The sequence below is a fragment of the Spinacia oleracea genome, chromosome 1, assembly GCF_020520425.1.
Source record: "Spinacia oleracea cultivar Varoflay chromosome 1, BTI_SOV_V1, whole genome shotgun sequence".
In the NCBI taxonomy this organism is placed as follows: Eukaryota; Viridiplantae; Streptophyta; class Magnoliopsida; order Caryophyllales; family Amaranthaceae; genus Spinacia; species Spinacia oleracea.
This window is the reverse complement of record NC_079487.1, coordinates 13,301,363-13,325,383: the sequence shown is the minus strand read 5'-3', so window position 1 is coordinate 13,325,383 and position 24,021 is coordinate 13,301,363. Positions and strand designations below refer to the sequence as shown.

At 38.4% G+C, this 24,021-nt stretch overlaps 1 non-coding gene across 1 annotated transcript; it reads left to right on the top strand.

Annotated features, from left to right (window-relative positions):
* The first annotated feature begins 14,119 nt into the window (after window positions 1-14,119).
* LOC130466476 (small nucleolar RNA R71) lies at window positions 14,120-14,226 on the top strand. Its single transcript, XR_008926701.1, has one exon. It is a non-coding gene; the product is annotated as a small nucleolar RNA R71 (small nucleolar RNA).
* The last annotated feature ends 9,795 nt before the right edge of the window (window positions 14,227-24,021 follow it).

Genomic DNA, 24,021 nt, shown 5'->3' with positions numbered 1-24,021 from the left:
GTATAACCCTTCAGCAGTCTCACGAAACAAATAAGGGTCGTCCCAAAAGTAGAACCGGACATCATGTAGGAATTTCTTCTTCTGTTGATATGAAAGATCAGCCGGAAGAATTCTACCTACAATGTAGTTAGCAAAATCCGCGAACCATGGTGACTGACTGGCAAGTGCAAGTAAATGATCATCCGGAAATGAATCATCAATCGGTGTAGATCCCTTACCATCGTCATACCTCAATATAGACAAGTGATCTGCAACCACATTCTCAGCCCCTTTCTTGTCGCGGATCTCTAGATCGAACTCCTGTAGCAGTAGTATCCATCGAATAAGCCTAGGCTTGGCTTCCTTCTTAGAGAGCAGATACTTAAGGGCCGCATGGTCAGTATAGACTATCACCTTGGATCCAATCAGATAGGTGCGGAATTTATCCAAGGCATAGACTATAGCTAGAAGCTCCTTCTCAGTAGTTGCATAATTAACTTGAGATTCATCCAAGGTCTTACCTGCATAATAGATGGCATGTAAAACCTTCTCCTTTCTCTGACCCAGCACTGCCCCAACTGCATAATCACTTGCATCACACATTATCTCAAACGGAATATCCCATTCGGGAGAACGGATGATGGGAGCCGAAATCAGTGCCTGTTTAATCCTATCAAAGGCTTCAAGACAAGCATCAGTAAACACAAACGGGGCATCCTTGAGAAGGAGCTGGGTAAGTGGTTTAACAATTTTAGAGAAATCCTTGATAAAGCGGCGATAAAACCCCGCATGACCAAGAAAACTTCTAACACCCTTCACATTAACTGGAGGGGGTAATTGTTCAATCACTTGGACCTTAGCTCGATCCACCTGAATGCCCTTATCAGATATCAAATGTCCCAAAACCACCCCTTCAGTAACCATGAAATGACACTTTTCCCAGTTCAAGACTAAATTGCACTTTTCACATCTTTTCAAAACTTTAGTCAGATTTAGCAAGCAAGAATAAAAAGAAGTACCATAGACGCTAAAATCATCCATAAACACTTCCATGATAGACTCAATAAAATCAGAAAAGATACTCATCATGCAACGTTGGAAAGTAGCAGGTGCATTACACAGACCAAAAGGCATCCTACGATATGCAAAGGTACCATAGGGGCAGGTGAAGGTGGTCTTTTCCTGGTCGTCTGGATGTATGAGAATTTGAAAGAAACTAGAATAACCATCCAGATAATAGAAAAACTTGTGACAGGCTAGCCTTTCTAACATTTGATCAATGAAGGGAAGGGGAAAATGGTCCTTTTTAGTAGCAACATTAAGACGCCTATAATCAATGCACATGCGCCAACCTGTGACTACCCTAGTTGGTATCAACTCATTTTTTTTCATTTCTCACCACAGTTGTCCCCCCTTTCTTAGGAACTACCTGAACGGGACTCACCCACTTAGAATCAGATACAGCATACACTATACCCGTGAAGGAAATAATGCCCTTGGTCCAAGTATGCATTCAATGTTAAGTCTAATAAATGCGGTTCAGTATTAATTAACAAGTTAATAATTCAGTGAGATCAAGTGAGCTGAATGCCTAGCTAGAGGCCGCTTCAGTTCAAGTGGAATTAATGATATTAATCCACAGCTTACTCTTGACTGAACCCGTAGGGTCACACAAATAGTACGTAAACGGATCAAGTATTTAATGGCATTAAATACTCCATCTATGGATATTCGGAATCGACGGATCTTGGTTTCAGTGGGAGCTGAGATCGTCACAGGCAAGAAATGAATACTCCGGAAACGATGATATTGTCGGAAACGGAAATATGGATCGTATCGGAAATATAAATATTATCCAAGTCGTAGATGTTGCCGGAAACGGAAACATGGCACGTATCGGAAAATATTATCGGAAATGGAAATATTGCCGGAATCGGAAATATTGCCGGAAACGGAAATATTGTCAGAATCGGAAATATTATCGGAATCGGAAAATAATTCCGGAAACGGAAATATTAAATATTTGTTCGAAACGGAAATTGATTCCGGAATCGGAAATATTGAATATTGTTCGTATCGGAAATGAATTCCGGAATTGGGAAATTAATCGGAAGCGTATCGTACGAATTAGCATCGGACGAGGCCTGCCAGACGAAGGCCCAGCACGAAGCCGGGCCATCGCCCAGCAAGCTAGCGCGCCACCAAACGCACCAGCCAAGGCTGCGCCAGGCCCACCGCAAGGCAGGCCCAGCGCGCGCCAAGGCTACGACAGCGTGTGGGCTTGCGGCAGTGGGCTGCGAGCTCGCGGGCTGCGCGCGCGCGCATGGCGCCCCTCGTGGGCTGCTGTGCGTGCGTGTGTGTTTGTGTGCTACTCGAATCCTAAAGCTACCGGGATTTGTCATATGATTAAATCTAATCCTAAAAGATTTAGTTTATTTAATTAGAGTCCTAGTAGGATTATAATTAAATAAATTAGTATCCTAATAGGATTCCAAATCCTTTTCCATAACTCTATAAATAGGTGCCTAGGGTCACATATTTACATCGAGCATTCAAGTATTCAAAGTGAGTTTTTGAGAGCAAAATTCAGTCATACAATTGCCTATAAAGTGCCGAAAATTCTAAGTACCTTAAGGGCGATTCTAGTTGGTCAATCTTAAGGCGGATCCGGACGTGCTGTGGACTATCTACGGAGGGACGACACTTGGAGTCCTAAAGACTTGTTCTTGTTCGGTTCGGGCGCAGCTAGGAAGGGCACGCAACAAAGAGTATGCATCTAAACTATGCTAAATGATTATGTGTAAATAATATGTTTTCCTGGCTTTATGGTTTTTCCGCATGATTTATGAATTGTCATATGTATCATAACCTAACAGTGGTATCACGAGCCTCTTATTATTTTCATAATCTAAATTGCATGAACATGGTTAAATATTACAAATTTGCAAGAATTAAAAGGGGTGATTAATTTTCGTAATTGTTAATTAATTGCAAATTGCGTTTATTTAATTATACGTACGCAGTTTTTCGGCAGTTTCTTCGTTACTCATCCAAATAGAGTGATTTTTGTGTCAATTACGCATGTAAAAGGCATTCTAAAATTTTGACAAAAATTGTAATTTTCGGCCGAACCCAGAATTCTCAAATTCGAAGCCTAACTATGACTTTTCGGAGGTTTTAGTTTTTCGAATGCAAAATTTCGTAAATTTAAGATGTTAAATTAAATATTTGCGATTCTTGTTGATAAATCTTGACTTTTTGATTGACCTACTGTATATGTTTAACAAGTTTGAATGCCTAGCCTTGTTAATTATGCAATCTAATTTATAATTATGATTAATTTGTTGAAAATTAGAATAATTTAGAATTAATTTGATTTTCATAATTAATTATAATTTAATTAGATACCTATGATTAAAAACCACCATAAAAATTGTAAATTTATGTTAAATTTTAAATTTTTATGACCTAGACTTGAATCCATGTTAATCGGAAATAAATTGAATAATAAATTTTTGATTTTTCGCCCTAAAATTATGAAATTAATATTATTTATTAATTTGTCATTAATTTTAAATATAAATATTTTAAATTTTATGCGATTCGCTCATATAACTTGCACGCACAAAGCAATGGACGCTACGTGTTACCCTTAAGGGGTGTTGTATAGTGCGGGCATGTGACGACGAGCAAGGGAGCTCGTCGCCCATGCGGCACGAATGCAATGAGCAAGGCCATGGTGCACGAGCACAAGGCAGCAGCCCTGCCTTGTGTCGTGGGCTGTGAGCAATGGACGAATGGGCGAGGGCGAAAGCAAGGCACAACAGTCGCGTGTGGGCAGCAAGCGAGCTGCGCCACAGCGCGCACTGCCTCGCGCAAGCGTGCGGAGCCTCGCGCGCAGCGAGCGCAAGCTCACGTGCCACGAGTGCTACGCCCAGCGTCGATGCCTCGCGCAGCGAGCGAGGCTCGCAGGATCGAGCGCTGGCAAGCGCGCGCAGCGAGCAATGGCCCGCATAAAGCGAGCGCTGGCGAGCGCGCGCTGGCTCGCATGAAGCGAGCGATGGCTCGCGTGCATCGAGTGCTGGCGCGCGCAGCGAGCACCAGCTCGCGTGATGCCTTGCGAAGGAGAGCAGCAGCAGCGATGCGACGCAGCGCATGGGCTGCGCGCACATGGCCAGCGATGGCTGTGCGTGTGGCCCATGGGCGTGCGTTGCGTGGGGTTGTTGCGTTGCGATTGGATCGTTTTGAAATTTTAATTTGAAATTTTCAGTTTACGTAATTTTAATTAATTTTAAAATTAATAATTTAAATTATTTTCTTGGATTTTAATTTTGAATATTGTAATTATAATAAATTTTATTTATTCTAATTATTTTACTAAAATTAAAATCATGAATTAATTTAAATACGACTGAAATTAAATTAAACTTTGTGGATTCAATTATAAATTTATATGAGCTTTAAATTTTAATTAAATTTGTATGTTTCCGGTTAGACTAGAAATACATTTTTATATTTAAAATTAGTAAAGCATATGAATTTATTGGTTTAAGTGGGAGCCCTTTTAGTCATAAACTCTTGATTAGGTCTACAAATCCTTAAGGTTAAAACAACTTGATTAGAATTAATAAGGACTGAATAATTTGTAGATTATTGGTGCCCTTGATTAATTGCTGCAAATGTTTATGTGATGCATAATGTGTTTTACTAACCAGCTATGTGGGCCATTCATGATAATGAATGGGTGAATGGTATATATTGTATATGTACTGTTTTGCAGGTTATGAAGTGACTAGTATGGCCCAAATAGGATAGAAAATATGGTCTGCGTACCATTAATTTGAATGTAATTGGTCTAAAGTACCAAAGTTGTTTTTCAATTCAAATATGGTCTGCGTACCATCAAATAGTTGTAATTAGTTTTAATTATAGCTTATCCTATTTGAAGAAAATGGTGCCTCCCACGGAGATTTTCAAGACGGACTTTGAAGTTAAAGCTTCAAGATGAAGTCGGGCCATACTAGATCACATTTATCTTATGCATGTTTTAAGTTATTTATTGCTTTTAAATATGTCTTAAAATGCATGAGATCAAAAGCTTGATTATGTTGCATGATTAAGGATTTTAGTTCACTTAAAATCTAACCAACATAGTAAGAGCCTTAAGTTCCAAACTTAAAAATTGAGTTAAAAGGTGCCATGCCAAAATATACACTTGCTTGGATATCCTTTACATCAATCTAGTAATAGTTTTCGCTCAGCGAGGTGTTACTTATTGGTCCTAAAGGGGCAAGGTACACAAATAATTGTGAGTACATGTTAGTTTTGGTGAAACTCAACGATATAAGTAATGAGTCCTTTTATGTCGTGGCAAAATCGATAGGTTTACCTAATAAGTTCTTAGACGTACCTATCAACCAAGAGTAGTTCTAGACTATTAGCAAAAGGCTTTTGGTTACCTAAAATGTTTTAGAATTGAGTCGACAAACTGTGCTTAATTCTTCAATGGTTTTAGGGTCTTGGAATCATTTTATTCACACCTGCCGGAACACATAACTCGAATAAAATGCTAATGACTTGTTGCATGATTGCTTTAATTTTCAAGTTATTATTCATGATAAATGTTTAGACTTTGCATGCTTCAATGTATGTTTTAATTATTGTTTATAATTAAATATCTTGCACTGTAATAAATCCTTTCAGAAAGGTAACAGTAAATTTCCTCGATTGGTAGTGAATCCAAGAACGATTCACGAAAATGAGAGAAAATGAGCAATTTAAAATGTACGTTTCTTATAGCGACTTTTATGGTTGTTTTCGAGTATCAAAATCGAATGTCAAACCAATTGGTGCTTGTGAATTCAAAATACACTGTAGTTTTGAGATCATAAAGCATTGAGCTTAAACGCTCAGCTTTACCAATGGTTAACAACCAAAACATCTTTGTCCATTTAATTCTCGAATGAGTCTAGTCCCTAGACATTCGAATAGATCGATGCTTAGAGAACTTTAGAAGATTCTGGTAAGATCATCTAGTTGAAGCAAAATATTCAACATAAATTAAAATGGTAAAAACCTTGTTGGTGACATTGGACATGTCTAACAAAGTATAAAAGTCAACACTAAAGAAATCAATTCTTAAGACTATAAGAAAGGGTACAAGAAATAGGAAAACGAGGAACAAATGAAAGGAATTTACGATTCCGTTTCTACCTATAAGTTTATGTTTAAAGAGAAGTGACCTAGCAATCAAACTTCCTTGGTATCATATACCGCTTGAGGTTCTTACTTCGGTAATAACTCAAACAATGGAAGCTAGGATACACTAATGACCTATAAGTGGGAAATGAAGCATGGCAATGCTACATTAGTTGTAGGGTCATCTAGTTTGTTTTAAGTCCTTTCAAAGGCTAGAACTTAATGCCTATTTTGTTCCATAATCAACATACCTAAATTTCTGTTTTCAAACACAGAAAGACTCACATTCAAGAAAAACAAAAACAATGTTTGTTTGTTTATTTGAATGAAATGGTCAATTACAGGTTGAGTCAATATGCTTGATTAAAACAAACAACTCTTTAAAGAACTTTACTAGGTTCAAATCAACCCCTTGATTTGAGTTCCACTAATCTTTGGCATTGTTGCTTAGACCATATCAACAAATTAACATTCAAAAGCTCTATTTTGATGGACTTTTGAAAGTTCATTGATTTCTAGATCAATTTAAGACGACTAGTCTTACTTGTTGAAAGTAACAAAAGATATGAACTATTGTTAGAACGCCTAGACAATAGAGTTCAAAGCTAAAGAAAGGTTTTATGACTTTATTATTTCACACAGATTTGAGTGAATATAGGTTTATTTACTCAATGTGATATAAGTTTGAATCTGTTTGGCTAGTTCAAAGATTCAGAAGTATAAATCCCACTTGGTAAGAAATCATAAAGATCTAGGTTAGATCATGTTGATGATTACTTAAATCAAGAATGATCATCAATGATTGTGTAGTAAAATTCACAATCTAGCTCCATAAGATATGGCATATCTAAGTTGGAATGATCGAAGTCGATTAGTACTTGATTCGATCAATAATGGATCATAAAGACTTTTCCTTTAATTTCTAAAACAAAATGCTCAACTACCACCAAACTAAACTAAATTCGTCAAAGCTATAGAAAAGAAATTTCAGAATATCTTTTCGATAATATATATCTAGAGAGTTGCTAAACTCAGTGGGAGCTTAGTGTTTGTTATTCAACAAACTAAGGCCCAAGTATAGATATATGTTTCATTGTGATTTATTCAAATGAGACACAAGGGTATTGTTTCTACCACGAATTTTTGAGAACATTATGTTTCTTTGCTCGAAATGATGTCCTTTTGGAGATTCGTTTCCAAAATGACAAGTGGGAGAAAATAGACCTCGAAAGTCTTCGAGGCGAACAACAAACATAAACGGACATTCCGGAGGCTTTTCGAAGTTCTTTAGAAAATCCGAACACGTATTCTTTAAGGACTTTAGAAGTGGCTTTAAAGAATAGACATCTCTTAGAAGACTTTACAAGTGCTTCAAGGAGAACAGAATATTCAAAGGACTTTTAAGTGGCTATTGACATTCTGTTGTTTGATGTTCTATACCCTTGTAGGCATAGAGTTCAAGTCACTGAAACTATGAGATTCTTCTATTAGATAGTGAAGAAACATGGAGTTCAGGTCATTGAAACTATGCAATTCTTCTATTAGATAGTGAAGAAACCTACAACTTGCAGTCAAATTATTATCATGTAGATTAATGAGTTTGTGACTTGTAAGAAAGCTATGACGAAACCCAGATTCCCTAAAATGGTTAGAGGCCATATATAGACTCAAATGTTTTAAATGGTTAGAGGCCATAAAACATACTCAATGTTTTGATGACAAAATTGAAATTTTGTTGATTTGCAAGAATAGTTTCACACCTATTGGTTGCAAAGTTTGTTTTAAGGATAAAAACAATTAAACATGAAATTGTGTTCACACACAAAGCTAGATTAGTTGCTAAAGATTACAAGCAAATTCACGATGTGGATTGTGTTGAAACATCATGCAAAATCGTAATGCTTAAGTCTATAATTCAAGCAATGATTGCATATTGGTACATATGGCAATTGGATGACAAAACATCTTCCTCAGTCAAATGTTGGAAGAAACTATGTACATGCTATGTCATAGGATTTGTAGATCCAAATAAATGCTTGAAAAGAAAAGCTAGTTTATAAAATCTAAGTACAGATTTAAGCAAGCAATTGGGAATTAGAAATGTATTTTAGTGAAGCTAATAAGTATTTTAGTTTCATAAAATGTACATGATTCTTATAGATATATAAGAAGTTTAGTGGGAGTACATAAAACTTAATTGGTCCTATGTGTATCACACACATATCTCTCTATTGTGAAATAACATTCAAATGCTAAATACTTAGATTTGAGATTATTCATCAATGATGGACCAAGGCGAAACTTAGTACATACTGGGTACTAAGATCTATTTACAAAGATCTTATAATATTGTTTTGGATTAAGTAATGGCATTTACTAAATCAAGCACGAAATACTCCATTGGAGATATTCGACCCATGTGAATAAATCTAAGTAAAAGAATGTTTAAACTATGTATAAGCATTTACTAAGTTAAAACATCAAAGGATCTAAGTGAGATTCTTAACCTATATTATATGTCAAAGAATTTAGCTGGATTCAGTATCTACTGAAATTGAATGAGCTAAAGTTACATGAATAGAATTCAATTGGGAATTTTTTCTGCAAAAGAATTTATCATGTATGATATAATATGAGGATCGCCAAAAATGTATCGTATGACTTTAGGCATGACGAACATATACCAATCTCTATTGATCTAAGTGAAGATCAACTAGATTGAGATCAAGAACACTTATGGTACTTGAAAAGGTACATAGGAATAGTTCTTGATTCAAGGAAATAAAGATATGCTAAATATTGATGCTACACGCATAAACACTGGCAAAGGATCAAGCAAGACCCTTTGGAGTTAACCATTGACAAGGACGAGCTAAAGAGCATCGTGTTTCGAAATGGCAACATGGATTGGAGACCATGAGTTGTTGCATGGAAAATTAAAATATTAATTTCTATGTTCTAAGATACAGCTGGAAAGTCTTCCACATATCTGTGAACTGCTTGGATAAGCAAATCCAAACAAAGCATCACTAGCAACCTAAACAGTTGAAGTAAAAGTACTTATTGCCTAAGAAGCAATAAAACAGGGTTGTTTATGTTAAAGAGTTCTTCACTGAACTTGGGAAGATCACCTATCCGCTGGCTTGATGGTTCTTCATTGAAAAATGCGTAGAACCACTCTTGAAGCAAGAAAAAGGTCTGCTAACTTGATGGTTCTTCATTGAGAAATGCGTCGAACCACCATTGTAGCGAGAAAGACTAGATCACAAAATAAACATACTCAAAAGATCTTATCATCTATCTCGAAGAACATTCGATGAAAAGGATATTAAGATTGGCAAAGCATGATAACTAAACCTATGCAACAAGTGAGAAGCAACACTTACATTGTAGCACTGGAAATCAAGCATAGCTTTGAAATTCCATGAACTGTTTTAGAAGATGGGTTTGAGGCCCATGGTTGTAAAACATTGGGGTTGAACATTTATCATATATGAAATGCATTTTCATATTCCATTTAATCTTGGTTTAGTATTAAATGATGAGTCCCTTCAATTTGACGATATATTCAAGATAGACTGTCAGGACCAGTCCTGTGACTAAGAAATGTCTATCAAGTGAACTTGAATGTCAAAGGTTGAAAATGGTCCCTAGTCGGAGTTTTCTATAAAATTGGACGCATAGAAAACGTTAGACGATTAGAATGCAAGATGACTAGTAGTTCTGTTTCTTGAACTATGTGGACATGGCAATGTCATAATCATTTGCATAGATACTTACTTTGGGAAGACTAGTATCGGACAAGACCTATGAAACTTTACTGTAAGAGATGAAAATCTGTCATAAGTAAATTTCATTAAAATTATTAGACACTAAATCCTCAATACCTGAGTGATTTGAGATTACTTTTTTGAGAACTTGTTGCTTTGACGTTGACCAACCGTCGCACCGTAAAAGGAGGCTATAAAGGCAACGCTCAGGTAATCACCTATCAAACGAAGTTTAATCTCAAGATCGCAAGATTGGGATTGTCCTCCCATAAATCGGGATGAGATGCTTAAAAGTTGTACAAGGCCACTCGGAGAGCTAGAAACTGTGAAATGCATGGCCGTGCTCGGATGAATCATAGGCTATGATTATCTGTTTATTTGATCAGTTGAACTCTGAAACCGAGGAACACCTCTGGACATAATAAGTATGACAACTCTTACCTTATGTTCAAGAGCAAGCATCGAGCGACAAAGGAATTAGGAAATGCACACTTGTCCCTAAGGACAAGTGGGAGACTAAAGGAAATAATGCCCTTGGTCCAAGTATGCATTCAATGTTAAGTCTAATAAATGCGGTTCAGTATTAATTAACAAGTTAATAATTCAGTGAGATCAAGTGAGCTGAATGCCTAGCTAGAGGCCGCTTCAGTTCAAGTGGAATTAATGATATTAATCCACAGTTTACTCTTGACTGAACCCGTAGGGTCACACAAATAGTACGTAAACGGATCAAGTATTTAATGGCATTAAATACTCCATCTATGGATATTCGGAATCGACGGATCTTGGTTTCAGTGGGAGCTGAGATCGTCACAGGCAAGAAATGAATATTCCGGAAACGATGATATTGCCGGAAACGGAAATATGGATCGTATCGGAAATATAAATATTATCCAAGTCGTAGATGTTGCCGGAAACGGAAACATGGTACGTATCGGAAAATATTATCGGAAATGGAAATATTGCCGGAATCGGAAATATTGCCGGAAACGGAAATATTGTCAGAATCGGAAATATTATCGGAATCGGAAAATAATTCCGGAAACGGAAATATTAAATATTTGTTCGAAACGGAAATTGATTCCGGAATCGGAAATATTGAATATTGTTCGTATCGGAAATGAATTCCGGAATCGGGAAATTAATCGGAAGCGTATCGTACGAATTAGCATCGGACGAGGCCTGCCAGACGAAGGCCCAGCACGAAGCCGGGCCATCGCCCAGCAAGCCAGCGCGCCACAAACGCACCAGCCAAGGCTGCGCCAGGCCCACCGCAAGGCAGGCCCAGCGCGCGCCAAGGCTACGGCAGCGTGTGGGCTTGCGGCAGTGGGCTGCGAGCTCGCGGGCTGCGCGCGCGCGCATGGCGCCCCTCGTGGGCTGCTGTGCGTGCGTGTGTGTTTGTGTGTTACTCGAATCCTAAAGCTACCGGGATTTGTCATATGATTAAATCTAATCCTAAAAGATTTAGTTTATTTAATTAGAGTCCTAGTAGGATTATAATTAAATAAATTAGTATCCTAATAGGATTCCAAATCCTTTTCCATAACTCTATAAATAGGTGCCTAGGGTCACATATTTACATCGAGCATTCAAGTATTCAAAGTGAGTTTTTGAGAGCAAAATTCAGTCATACAATTGCCTATAAAGTGCCGAAAATTCTAAGTACCTTAAGGGCGATTCTAGTTGGTCAATCTTAAGGCGGATCCGGACGTGCTGTGGACTATCTACGGAGGGACGACACTTGGAGTCCTAAAGACTTGTTCTTGTTCGGTTCGGGCGCAGCTAGGGAGGGCACGCAACAAAGAGTATGTATCTAAACTATGCTAAATGATTATGTGTAAATAATATGTTTTCCTGGCTTTATGGTTTTTCCGCATGATTTATGAATTGTCATATGTATCATAACCTAACAACCCGCATCAAGCAATTTCATAACTTCAGCTTTTACAACATCTTGCATGACAGGGTTCAAACGACGCTGGGGTTGAATGCATGGTTTATGATTTTCATCTAGATGTATCCTATGCATACAAAAGTCAGGGCTAATACCCTTTAAATCATCAATACTGTACCCAATGGCCTTTTTGTGCCTTTTCAACACAATAAGAAGTTGGGATAACTGGCCTGCATCAAGTGCAGTACTGACGATCACAGGGCAAAGTTGTTCATTATCTAAAAACGCATACTTAAGGTTAGCAGGAAGAGGCTTAAGTTCGGGTTTCTTTACCTCTTTAACAGAACAAACCGGCCGAACTAACCTCTTCAATTTGGTGCTCTCCGGCTCAGATTCTCCATCATTAAGAGCCAACTCCAGAGCATCCACTTCAACACTCCAAGAACTGCTATCACCTGCAGAAGACTCACAACAAAGCACTGCCTCCAAAGGGTCTCTTTCGAGAACTTGGGAGACGTTATCACGAGTAATAAAATCGACTACATCTATGCGATAGCATTGTTCCTCCTCTAGCATGGGACTTTTTAAGGCACTATTCAGATTAAAAGTCACCTTATCATCCCCAACAGACAATGTCAATTTCCCACTTTTAACATCAATTACCGCCCCCGCCGTATGAAGGAAGGGTCTACCTAAGATTATGGGAATTTGAGAATCCTCCTGCATGTCTAATACTACAAAGTCCACAGGTATATAGAATTTACCTACTCTAACAGGGACGTCCTCTAAAACACCTAAGGGGTATTTGACAGAACGGTTGGCCATTTGTAGAGTGATATTGGTAACCTTAAGCTCACCCATATTCAGTTTAGTACAGACAGACAAAGGCATGACAGACACACTAGCACCTAGATCACATAAAGCTTTATCAATAAATACGGTGCCAATGTTACATGGGATGGAAAAACTCCCGGGGTCCTTAAGTTTAGGTGGAGACTTGTTTTGCAAATAAGCACTACATTCCTCAGTGAAAGCTACAGTCTCTACCTCACAAAAAGCACGTTTTCTGGTCAAAATATCTTTCATGAATTTAGCATAAGCAGGAACTTGTAAAATTAATTCAGTAAAAGGAACCGTTACCTGCAAATTTTTGACCACTTCCAAGAATCTGCCAAACTGCTTGTCTAGCTTATTCTTGAGTTGTCGGTTTGGGAAGGGGAGTGCAATAGGTGGTACTTGTATATCCGCCCCCTTCTTAACCGCAGTTGTAGCCTCATTCTCATTGACTACCTTTTCAGCTGGTTCCTTTTCACCCATAACTATCTTCGGGATTTCCTCACTGACCAGATCACTAGCAGACACCCCGGAATCAACCTCAACCGGCATAGAAGGACCATCATAATCCCTACCACTCCTCAATGTAATTGCATTAGAAGTCTCCCTATTTTCGGGCTGTGAAGGAAGTTGGCCTGGTGGCCTCCCTGCAATAGTAGTAGCCATCTGTGCCAACTGTGTATCAATGATCTTGTTATGAGCAGTAAGAGCATCGATTTTTGCATCCTTTTCACTTAGATATTTTTGCATTTGTAGCATCATGTTTCTCATCTCTACTAGCATAGGGTCAGGCTGTGTGGCTTGAGGTTGTGGTTGTGGGGGTGATGTGTGTTGTCTAGAGAACCCAGGTGGCCCACTAGACTGTTGGTTGTAGTTGTTTCGGGGTTGGTAAGATTGTTGGTGTGGGGGTTGATATGGTTGTGGTGGTGGATGTTGAACTTGGTGAGGGTTTTGGATATTGTTGCTCCTGTAGGAAAGCAGAGGGTTATTTTTGTAGCCCTCATTGTAAGAGTTGGAGAATGGGTTGTTTTGTTTGTAGGATTGAAATGCATTACATTGTTCAATAGAGCTTCTACATTCCTGTGCATAATGACCAGACATTCCACAACTTTCACAAATAGTAGTAGGTTGGGCACTCATAGCAGCTACACTAGCAGGTTGGGAAGATTGAGCATTGGCCGCTTGCATATTATCGAACTTATAATGTAAAGCAGTCAATTGGGAAGTTAATTGTTCAATAGAATTTAAATCATGCTTACCACCCCTGTTAGATAGACCTCTAGGATTTCCATACTGGGCATTGTGAATGGCTATCTCCTCAATCACCTCCATAGCTCTAGGTACCTCAAGTTGCATGAACCTTCCACTGGCAGCTGAATCCAACAAACATCTAGACTCATTGCCCAGACCATTATAAAACTGCTGAATCAAGAACCAATCTTCCAAACCATGGTGCGGACATTCTCTTTGCAAATCCTTGAATCTCTCCCAAACCTCGAACAAACTCTCATCCGCTTGTTGTGAGATACCTAATATCTGACCCCTCAGACGAGCCATTTTCTCAGGTGGAAAATATTTAACATAAAAAGCAAGAGCCAAGGATTCCCAATTATTGATTTTCAAAGCCGCCCGATTCAACCCATTAATCCACAGTTTAGCTTTCCCACTCAAAGAGAACGGGAAAAGTATCTCCATAGTCTGCTCCGGAGTCAATCCCTTTTGCTTGATGGTGGAGCAATATTGGATAAAGGACTGAATGTGAAGATTCGGATCTTCACCTGGTTCCCCACCGTACTGGCGTCTCTCGATCATGTTAATCAATGCAGGCTCAATCTTGAAGGTCTCAGCTGCAATAGAAGGCATGATCGCCTTTGGTAGCACGGACAGACTTGGCTTAGAATAGTCCGTAAGCCGTGGGGTAGGTGGCGGTATCAGATTTTCGTCACCCATCTCTATCTCTGAAACTGAATCTGTATCTGAAGGAAAAAGATCGCCAATATTATGATCAGAATCAGAGTAATTGCCACACTGTGCAATGAAAGTTCTTCGTCTACGAAAGGTTCTTTCGGGCTCAGGATCGAATGGAGTAAGATTACTAGTACCTACGGTCCTGGGCATAGACAAAGACTACAAAACAATGTGAGATCCGGTCTCAAGGAACGTGAGTTCCTTGAGTAGTAACAAACAATAATCTAGGATAAGCAATTAACAACAGAAAATAAAACCGTCTCCCCGGCAACGGCGCCAAAATTTGACAGGCTAAATCGCACTCCTATCAAAGATAAACCTAACGTTCACCAACTAAAAATATAGTAAGGGAAGCAGGGATCGTATCCACAGGGAAACAATGTTCTTTCTACTATTAATTAACTAATCTAGACTATTGTGAACAAAGTTGGTTGATGGTTTGTATACAAAGACTACGAATGAATATTAAACAAGAATGAATCAATATATTAAGGAATCTAGGGTATAGCTTTGCCAACAAATAATAATCCAGGACATTGAACAATCACGATAATCAGCAAAGTAATTAATTAGATTAGCATGCTCTCTCAAGTCGATACTAATCATAGACTTAGAATTAACGGGCTCTCGCTACGTATTAACTCTAATTCTACCTATTGACATAAGCCTAAACATCAAATTGCATCTCTCGAATCTTAATTTGATATTGCATAACTACCACAATTAAACCTGCGCAAATCTAATTGTATAGTGAAATAAACCAATCAATAGGAATCAATTACAATTAGAGCTGTCAAAAATCGACCCGACCCGAAAACCGACCCGAACCCGACCCGAAAATATTGGGTCCTGAACAAGATTTTGTGACCCGTAACCCGATTTTATCCGAACCCGAGCAACCCGAAAAGGAATGGGTTAAAACCCGACCGAACCCGTTTTGGACCCGACCGATTGAAAATCATTGTATTTATAGTAATAAATGAGATTATGAGAAAAATTTAAGCATAATAGACACGTTGTTTTTACTATTGTTGTGTGTAATATGATTTTAATTTGAATTATACGCCATTTTATGGTTGAATTTGACTAAATATAAACTTTCTTAGGAAAATTTGTTAATTTGTCCCAATATTTTGTATTTTTATAACCTAAATTAATGAAAATATAATGCGCGTTTTAAAATCTCTCAACCCGTTGGGTCAACCCGAACCCGAAAGTTCTGGGTCTTGAACAAGCATTTGCAAACCCGAACCCGAAAGTGACCGACCCGATTTAACCCGAACCCGAAAGTAAATTTTTACAACCCGACCCGACCGACCCGTTTGACAGGTCTAATTACAATCCAATCAATCATAATCATTCAATCATCCCTTCATATTATTCATGGATCCCCAACCCTAGAAATTAGACTACTCAAGCATGTTGACAATTAACAAAGCAATAATCATAATTGAAAGCATTATTGAAGCAAGACAATGAATTGAAATAAGAATTAATACCTATTTGAAGAACAAGGGAATTGAAAGCTTGAATTTTTATTGAGAATTAAACTAAGTGTTTTTGCATAAACTAGAGAGAAAACTAGGCTAAGGAAATAATACTAAGCTTCAATACTAGAAAAATAAGATGTCTACTAAAAATAAAAGGGCTAGTATTTATAGTTTGCCCAAAATACAAGCCAAAAACCGGAAAGAAAAAACGCGAAAAAGCATCAGGGGTTGGCGTCGCCCGATCGGGCGGCGCTTCGCCCGATCGGGCGATCTGCTTGATAGTCGGCCCGATCGGGCCAAAATCCGCCCGATCTGGATCGGGCGAGATGCGCCCGATCGGGCGCGCGTTGATGATTCCATATTACTTATAAATCCGCCCGATGGTTGCATTTCGCCCACAGCTTCCAGGGCGATTTGCAATCTTCAATGTAGCTCGCCCATATCACCGAGTCTAACTCCCGGGGCTCAACCATAAGCATCCAAGGCTCCCGAAAGTCGACGATGGAGGTCCCGAACTTCTCGGACTCATATAGTGGCCTAGATCAACAATGAAACGGGTCTAAAACGACCAATTTCTCATAATCAAACCTGAAACTCAAGGCACACTCAATAACACACATTAGTACTAGAAACGGCTCCTAAGAGCACGTTTGACACATAAAAGCACTAAGGGACGGGGGTAAAAATACTATATAAAACATGCATATCAGTCTGCCATCTTGAACCTTTCAAGCACCTTATTGATATAAGTGCTCTGACTAAGTCCAATCATCTTTTTAGATCTATCTCTGTAGATCTTGATGCCCAGTAAGTACTGTGCTTCTCCTAGATCCTTCATCGAAAAACATTTCCCAAGTCAAATCTTGACAGAGTTCAACATAGGAATGTCATTTCCGATAAGTAATATGTCGTCGACATATTATACTAGAAAAGAAATTTTGCTCCCACTGACCTTCTTGTATACACAAGATTCGTCTGCGTTCTTGATGAAACCAAAGTCACTGACCGCTTCATCAAAACGTATATTCCAGCTCCTTGATGCCTGCTTCAATCCGTAGATTGATTTCTTAAGCTTGCATACCTTTTTAGCATTCTTTGGATCCTCAAAACACTCAGGTTTTTTCATAAACACAGTTTCTGTTAAAACACCGTTTAAGAAAGCGGTTTTGACATCCATCTGCCATATTTCGTAATCGTAATATGCAGCGATTGCTAACATTATCCGAATAGACTTTAGCATTGCAACTGGTGAAAAGGTTTCATCGTAATCCACACCGTGGACTTGCCTGTATCCTTTTGAAACCAATCTAGCTTTGAAAACTTCAAGTTTCCCATCCTTGTCCTTTTTCAGTTTGAAAACCCATTTGCTTCCTATGGCTTGGTAGCCATCTGGCAAATCGACCAAATCCCGGTTTTTAGACATGGAGTTTAATTCGGATTGCATGGCTTCTTGCCATTGCTTGGAGCTAGGGCTCGTCATAGCTTGTTTGTAAGTCGCAGGTTCATCACTTTCAAGTAATAGAACGTCAAAGCTCTCGTTCGTCAAAATACCTAAGTACCTTTCCGGTTGAGATCTATATCTTTGCGATCTACACGGGGTTACATTTCTAGATGGTCCATGATTCTCACCAGATACTTCTAAAGATCTCTGAGTTTCATCCTGAATGTCATCTTGAGCATTCTCTAGATTTTGTTGTTCGACTCGAATTTCTTCGAGGTCTACTTTTCTCCCACTTGTCATTTTGGAAATGTGATCCTTTTCCAAAAAGATACCATCTCGAGCAACAAACACCTTGTTCTCAGATGTATTGTAGAAGTAATACCCCTTTGTTTCCTTTGGGTAGCCCACAAGGATACATTTGTCAGATTTTGGATGAAGTTTGTCTGAAATTAATCGTTTGACGTATACTTCACATCCCCAAATCTTAAGAAAAGACACATTTGGAGGCTTTCCAAACCATAACTCATATGGAGTCTTTTCAACAGCTTTAGACGGAGCTCTATTTATAGTGAGTGCAGCTGTATTTAGTGCATGTCCCCAAAATTCTATTGGAAGTTCGGCCCGACCCATCATTGATCTAACCATGTCTAGCAAGGTTCTGTTCCTCCATTCCGACACACCGTTCCATTGTGGTGTTCCAGGAGGAGTCAATTCTGATAGAATTCCACATTCTTTCAGATGGTCAACAAATTCATAGCTCAGATATTCACCGCCTCTCTCAGACCGCAGTGCCTTACTCTTCTTGCCTAATTGATTCTCTACTTCACTCTGAAATTCCTTGAATTTGTAAAAGGATTCAGACTTATGCTTCATTAGGTAGACATAACCATATCTACTGAAGTCATCAATGAAAGTGATAAAGTAGCTGAAACCACCTCTAGCATTTGTACTCATTGGTCCACATACATCTGTATGGATTAATCCCAATAGTTCAGTTGCTCTTTCTCCAACTTTAGAGAAAGGTTGCTTTGTCATTTTGCCAAGTAAACATGATTCACACTTACCATAATCCTCTAAGTCAAATGGTTCTAGAATTCCTTGCTTTTGAAGTTTTTCTATGCGTTTCAAGTTAATATGTCCTAATCGACAATGCCACAGATAGGTGAGATCTGAATCATCCTTTTTGGCTTTTTTGGTATTTATGTTATAAACTTGTTTGTCATGATCTAATAAATAAAGTCCATTGACTAATCTAGCAGATCCATAAAACATCTCTTTAAAATGAAACGAGCAACTATTGTCTTTTATTAAAAAGGAAAATCCCTTAGCATCCAAGCAAGAAACTGAAATGATGTTTTTAGTAAGACTTGGAACATGGAAACACTCTTCCAGTTCAAAAACTAGCCCAGAGGGCAACGACAAATAATAAGTTCCTACAGCTAATGCAGCAATCCATGCTCCATTTCCCACTCGTAGGTCGACTTCACCCTTGCTTAACCTTCTACTTCTTCTTAGTCCCTGTGGATTGGAACATAAGTGTGAGCCACAACCTGTATCTAATACCCAAGAAGTTGAATTAGCAAGTATACAGTCTATAACGAAAATACCTGAAGATAGAACGACTGTTCCGTTCTTCTGATCTTCCTTAAGCTTCAAGCAATCTCTTTTCCTTTGCCCCTTCTTCTTACACTAGAAGCACTCGGACTCAGAAGTGGGTTGTCTGACCTTCCTCTTTTCAGATTTGGTGCCAGTTTGCTTAGTCTGGCTGGCCTTGTTGCCACCTTTCTTAGCATTCCTCATCGTTCCAGATTTCTTGAACTTGCCCCCACGCACCATAAGCACATCTTGCTTATCACTTTTGAGCGTCTTTTTAGCGGTCTTCAGCATACTGTGAAGCTAAGTGAGCGTTTTGTCCAGACTATTCATACTGTAGTTCAGCTTGAACTGATCATACCCGTTATGAAGAGAATGGAGGATGGTGTCTACAGCCATTTCCTGAGAGAATTGCTGATCCATCCGACTCATATTCTCAATGAGTCCAATCTTTTTGAGAACATGTGGACTTACGGGCTCGCCTTTCTTAAGCTTGGTCTCAAGAATTTGCCTATGAGTCTCGTATCTTTCGACTCGAGCCAGATCTTGGAAAATGTTCTTTAACTCACTGATGATCGTAAAAGCATCTGAGTTGATGAACGTTTTCTGTAGATCTGCACTCATGGTTGCAAGCATTAGACATTTCACATCCTTGTTGGCATCAATCCAACGATTGAGGGCTGCCTGAGTGACCCCGTCGCCTGCAGGTTCGGGAATCGCCTCTTCCAAGACATACTCCTTTTCTTCCTGCATAAGAACTATTTGCAAGTTCGTTTGCCAGTCAAGGAAGTTTTTCCCGTTCAACTTCTCCTTGTCGAGAATTGATCGAATGTTGAATGAATTGTTGTTTGCCATAGTTAAAACTACAATTGAAAAAGAATAAACAAATAAATAATCATTCACAGTTTCTCTTAATAAACTCAAATTCTAGCATGCATGCATAATTTAATGTTCATTAAGCATTTTATTCAAGTTATGTGTTTCGGCAGGTGTGAATAAAATGATTCCAAGACCCTAAAAACCATTGAAGAATTAAGCACATTATGTATTTTAACTCAATTCTAAAATATTTTAGGTAAGCAAAAGCCTTTTGCTAATAGTCTAGAAACTACTCTTGGTTGATAGGTACGTCTAAGAACTTATTAGGAAAACCTATCGAATTTGCCACGACATAAAAGGACTCCTTACTTATATCGTTGAGTTTCACCAAAACTAACATGTACTCACAATTATTTGTGTACCTTACCCCTTTAGAATCAACAAGTTACACCTCGCTATGGCGGAAACTATTAATAAGATTGATGTAAAGGTTATCCAAGTAAGTGTTATTTTGGCATGGCACCTTTTAACTCAATTTTTAAGTTTGGAACTTAAGGCTCTTACTATGTTGGTTAGATTTTAAGTGAACTAAAATCCTTAATCATGCAACATAATCCAGCCATAATCTCATGCATAATTAAGACATATTTAAAAGCAATAAATAACTTAAATCATGCATAAGATAAATGTGATCTAGTATGGCCCGACTTCATCTTCAAGCTTCAACTTCAAAGTCCGTCTTGAAAATGGATTGGAAACTCCGTCTTGAATTTCACCTTGGGAAGCGCCATTTTCTTCAAATAGGATAAGCTATAATTAAACTAATTACAACTATTTGATGGTACGCAGACCATATTTAAAAGCAATAAAATTTGGTACTTTAGACCAATATTACATTCAAATTAATGGTACGCAGACCATATTTTCTATCCTATTTGGGCCATACTAGTCACTTTCATTGACCTGCAAAACAGTACATATACATTATATACCATTCACCCATTCATTATCATGAATGGCCCACATAGCTGATTAGTAAAACACATTGTAATGCATCACATAAATATTTGCAGCAATTAATCAAGGGCACCAATAATCTACCAATTATTCAGTCCTTATTAAATCTAATCAAGTTGTTTAACCTTAAAGGATTGTAGACCTAATCAAGAGTTTATGACTAAAGGCTCCCACTTAAACCAATAACTTTATATGATTTACTAATTTTAAACATAAAAATGTATTTCTAGTCTAACCGGAAACATACAAGTTTAATTAAAATTTAAAGCTCATAAAAAATTATAATCGAATCCATTAATTTAAGTTATTTTCAGTTGAATTAAACGAATTTAAATTAATTCAAGGTTTAATTTTAGTAAAATAATTAGTATAAATTAAAATTTATAATAATTATAATAATCAAAATTAAATCCCGAGAAAACAATTTAAATTATTAATTTTAAAATTAATTAAAATTATTTCCGTACTGAAAATTCAAAATTAAAAACAAAACGTATTAATCGTCGCAAGACGAGGCACTTGGGATTGCGCCCAAGCCCCATCGAGCTACAAGGCAGCTACGCCCCGCTCGATCGATCGTTGCGCAAGGCAAACACAGCCATACGCCACACACAGCCACACGCTACACGCACACGAAGCCATCGTTGGCCACGCTGGGCGCAGCCTCTGTGATGTGTCGCGTCTGCTGCTTTCCCTCGCGAGGCATCGCTCGCTGCACGCGAGCCATCGCTCGCTGCGCGAGCTAGCGCTCGCTGGCCCAAGCCAACGCTCGCTGACGCGAGGCAGTGCGTGCTGTGACGCAGCACGCTTGCTGCCCACACGCGACTGCTCGCAGTGCCTTGCCTATTGCCCTCGCCCATCGCAAAGAACACACGTCCAGCACCTTTGCCTCGCGCCCGCGCCATGCTATGTTGCTCACTGCATTCGTACCGCACGGGCGACGAGCTTCCTTGCTCGTCAACGCGTGCCCGCACTATAAAACACCCCTTTTAGGGTAACACGTAGCGTCCATTGCTTTGTGCGTGCAACATTTATGAGCGTTTTTCAAAAAAAATTAAAATTTTTAATTCAAAATTAATGACAAATTAATAAATCATATTAATTTCATAATTTTATGGCGAAAAATCGAAAATTTATTAATCAATTAATTTCCTATTAACATGGATTCAAATCTAGGTCATAAAAATTTAAAATATAACTTAAATTAACAATTTTTATGGTGGTTTTTAATCATGGATACCTAATTAAATCATTAATTAATTATGAAAATCAAATCAATTCTAAATTATTCGAATTTCAACAAATTAATCATAATTACAAATTAGGTTGTATAATTAACAAGTCTAGGCATTCAAATTTGTTAAACATATATAGTAGGTCAATCAAAAATTCAAGATTTATCAACAAGAATCGCAAATATTCGATTTAACATCTTAAATTTACAAACTTTTGCGTTCGAAAAACTAAAACCTCTTAAAAATCATAGTTAGGCTTCGAATTTGGGAATTCTGGGTTCGGCCGGAAAAAAAAAATTGTCAAAATTTTAGAATGCCTTTTACATGCGGAATTGACACAAAAGTCACTCGATTTGGATGAGTAACGAAGAAACTGCCGAAAAACTGTGTACATATAACTAAATAAACGCAATTTGCAATTAATTAACAATTACGAAAATTAATCACCCCTTTTTAATTCTTTGCAAATTTGTAAAATTTAACCATGTTTAAGAAATTATAGATCATGCAATTAATAAGGGGCTCGTGATACCACTATTAGGTTATGATACATATGAACAACATAAATCATGCGGAAAAACCTTAATGCCAGGATACATATTAATTGCACATAATCATATAATTAGTCTAGGATGCATACACTTTGTAGCGTGCCCTCTCTAGCTGCGCCCGAACCGAACAAGAACAAGTCTTTAGGACTCCAAGTGTCGTGCCTCCCTAGAAAGTCCACAGCACGTCCGGATCCGCCTTAAGATTGACTAACTAGAATCGCCCTTAAGGTACTACTTATTTTCGGGTAAATGGGCAAGAGTTATGGCTGATTTTTCTGCTTAAAAATCCTAGTTTTGAATACTTGAAAACTTGTATATAAATTTGTGACCCTAGGCACATATTTATAGATTATGGAAAAGGATTTAGAATCCTATTAGAATACCAATTATTTTAATTAGAATCCCTTTAGGACTATATTAAATAAATTCTATCTACTAGGATTAGGATTTAATCATAGAACGAATTCCAATAGGTTTAGGATTCGTATCGCACACAACCGCACACGAGCACGAGCACGAGCACCGCACAGCCCGCGCAAGCCTCGCCGCCCACGCGAGCTGCACAGCTCGCAGCCCATTTGCTCGCAGCCCACATAGCTCGCGCGCGCGCCATGCCTTGCAGGGCCTGGCCTTGCGCTGGGCCTGGCGAGGTTTTGGCGTGTGTGTTCGGCGCTTGGCTTGCTGGGCGCGGGCCTGGCTTCGTGCTGGGCCTTCGTCTAGCAAGTCTCGTCCGATGCTAATTCGTACGATGCGCTTCCGATTTAATTCCCGATTCCATAATTCATTTCCGATACGAGCAATATTTAACATTTCCGATTCCGAAATTAATTTCCGTTTCGAAAAAATATTTAATATTTCCGTTTCCGGAATTATTTTCCGATTCCGATAATATTTCCGATTCCGACAATATTTCCGTTTCCGGCAATATTTCCGATTCCGGCAATATTTCCATTTCCGATAATATTTTCCGATACGTACCATGTTTCCGTTTCCGGCAACATCTACGACTTGGATAATATTTATATTTCCGATACGATCCATATTTCCGTTTCCGGCAATATCATCGTTTCCGGAGTATTCATTTACTTGCCTTTGACGATCTCAGCTCCCACTGAAACCAAGATCCGTCGATTCCGAATGTCCATAGATAGAGTATTTAATGCCATTAAATACTTGATCCGTTTACGTACTATTTGTGTGACCCTACGGGTTCAGTCAAGAGTAAGTTGTGG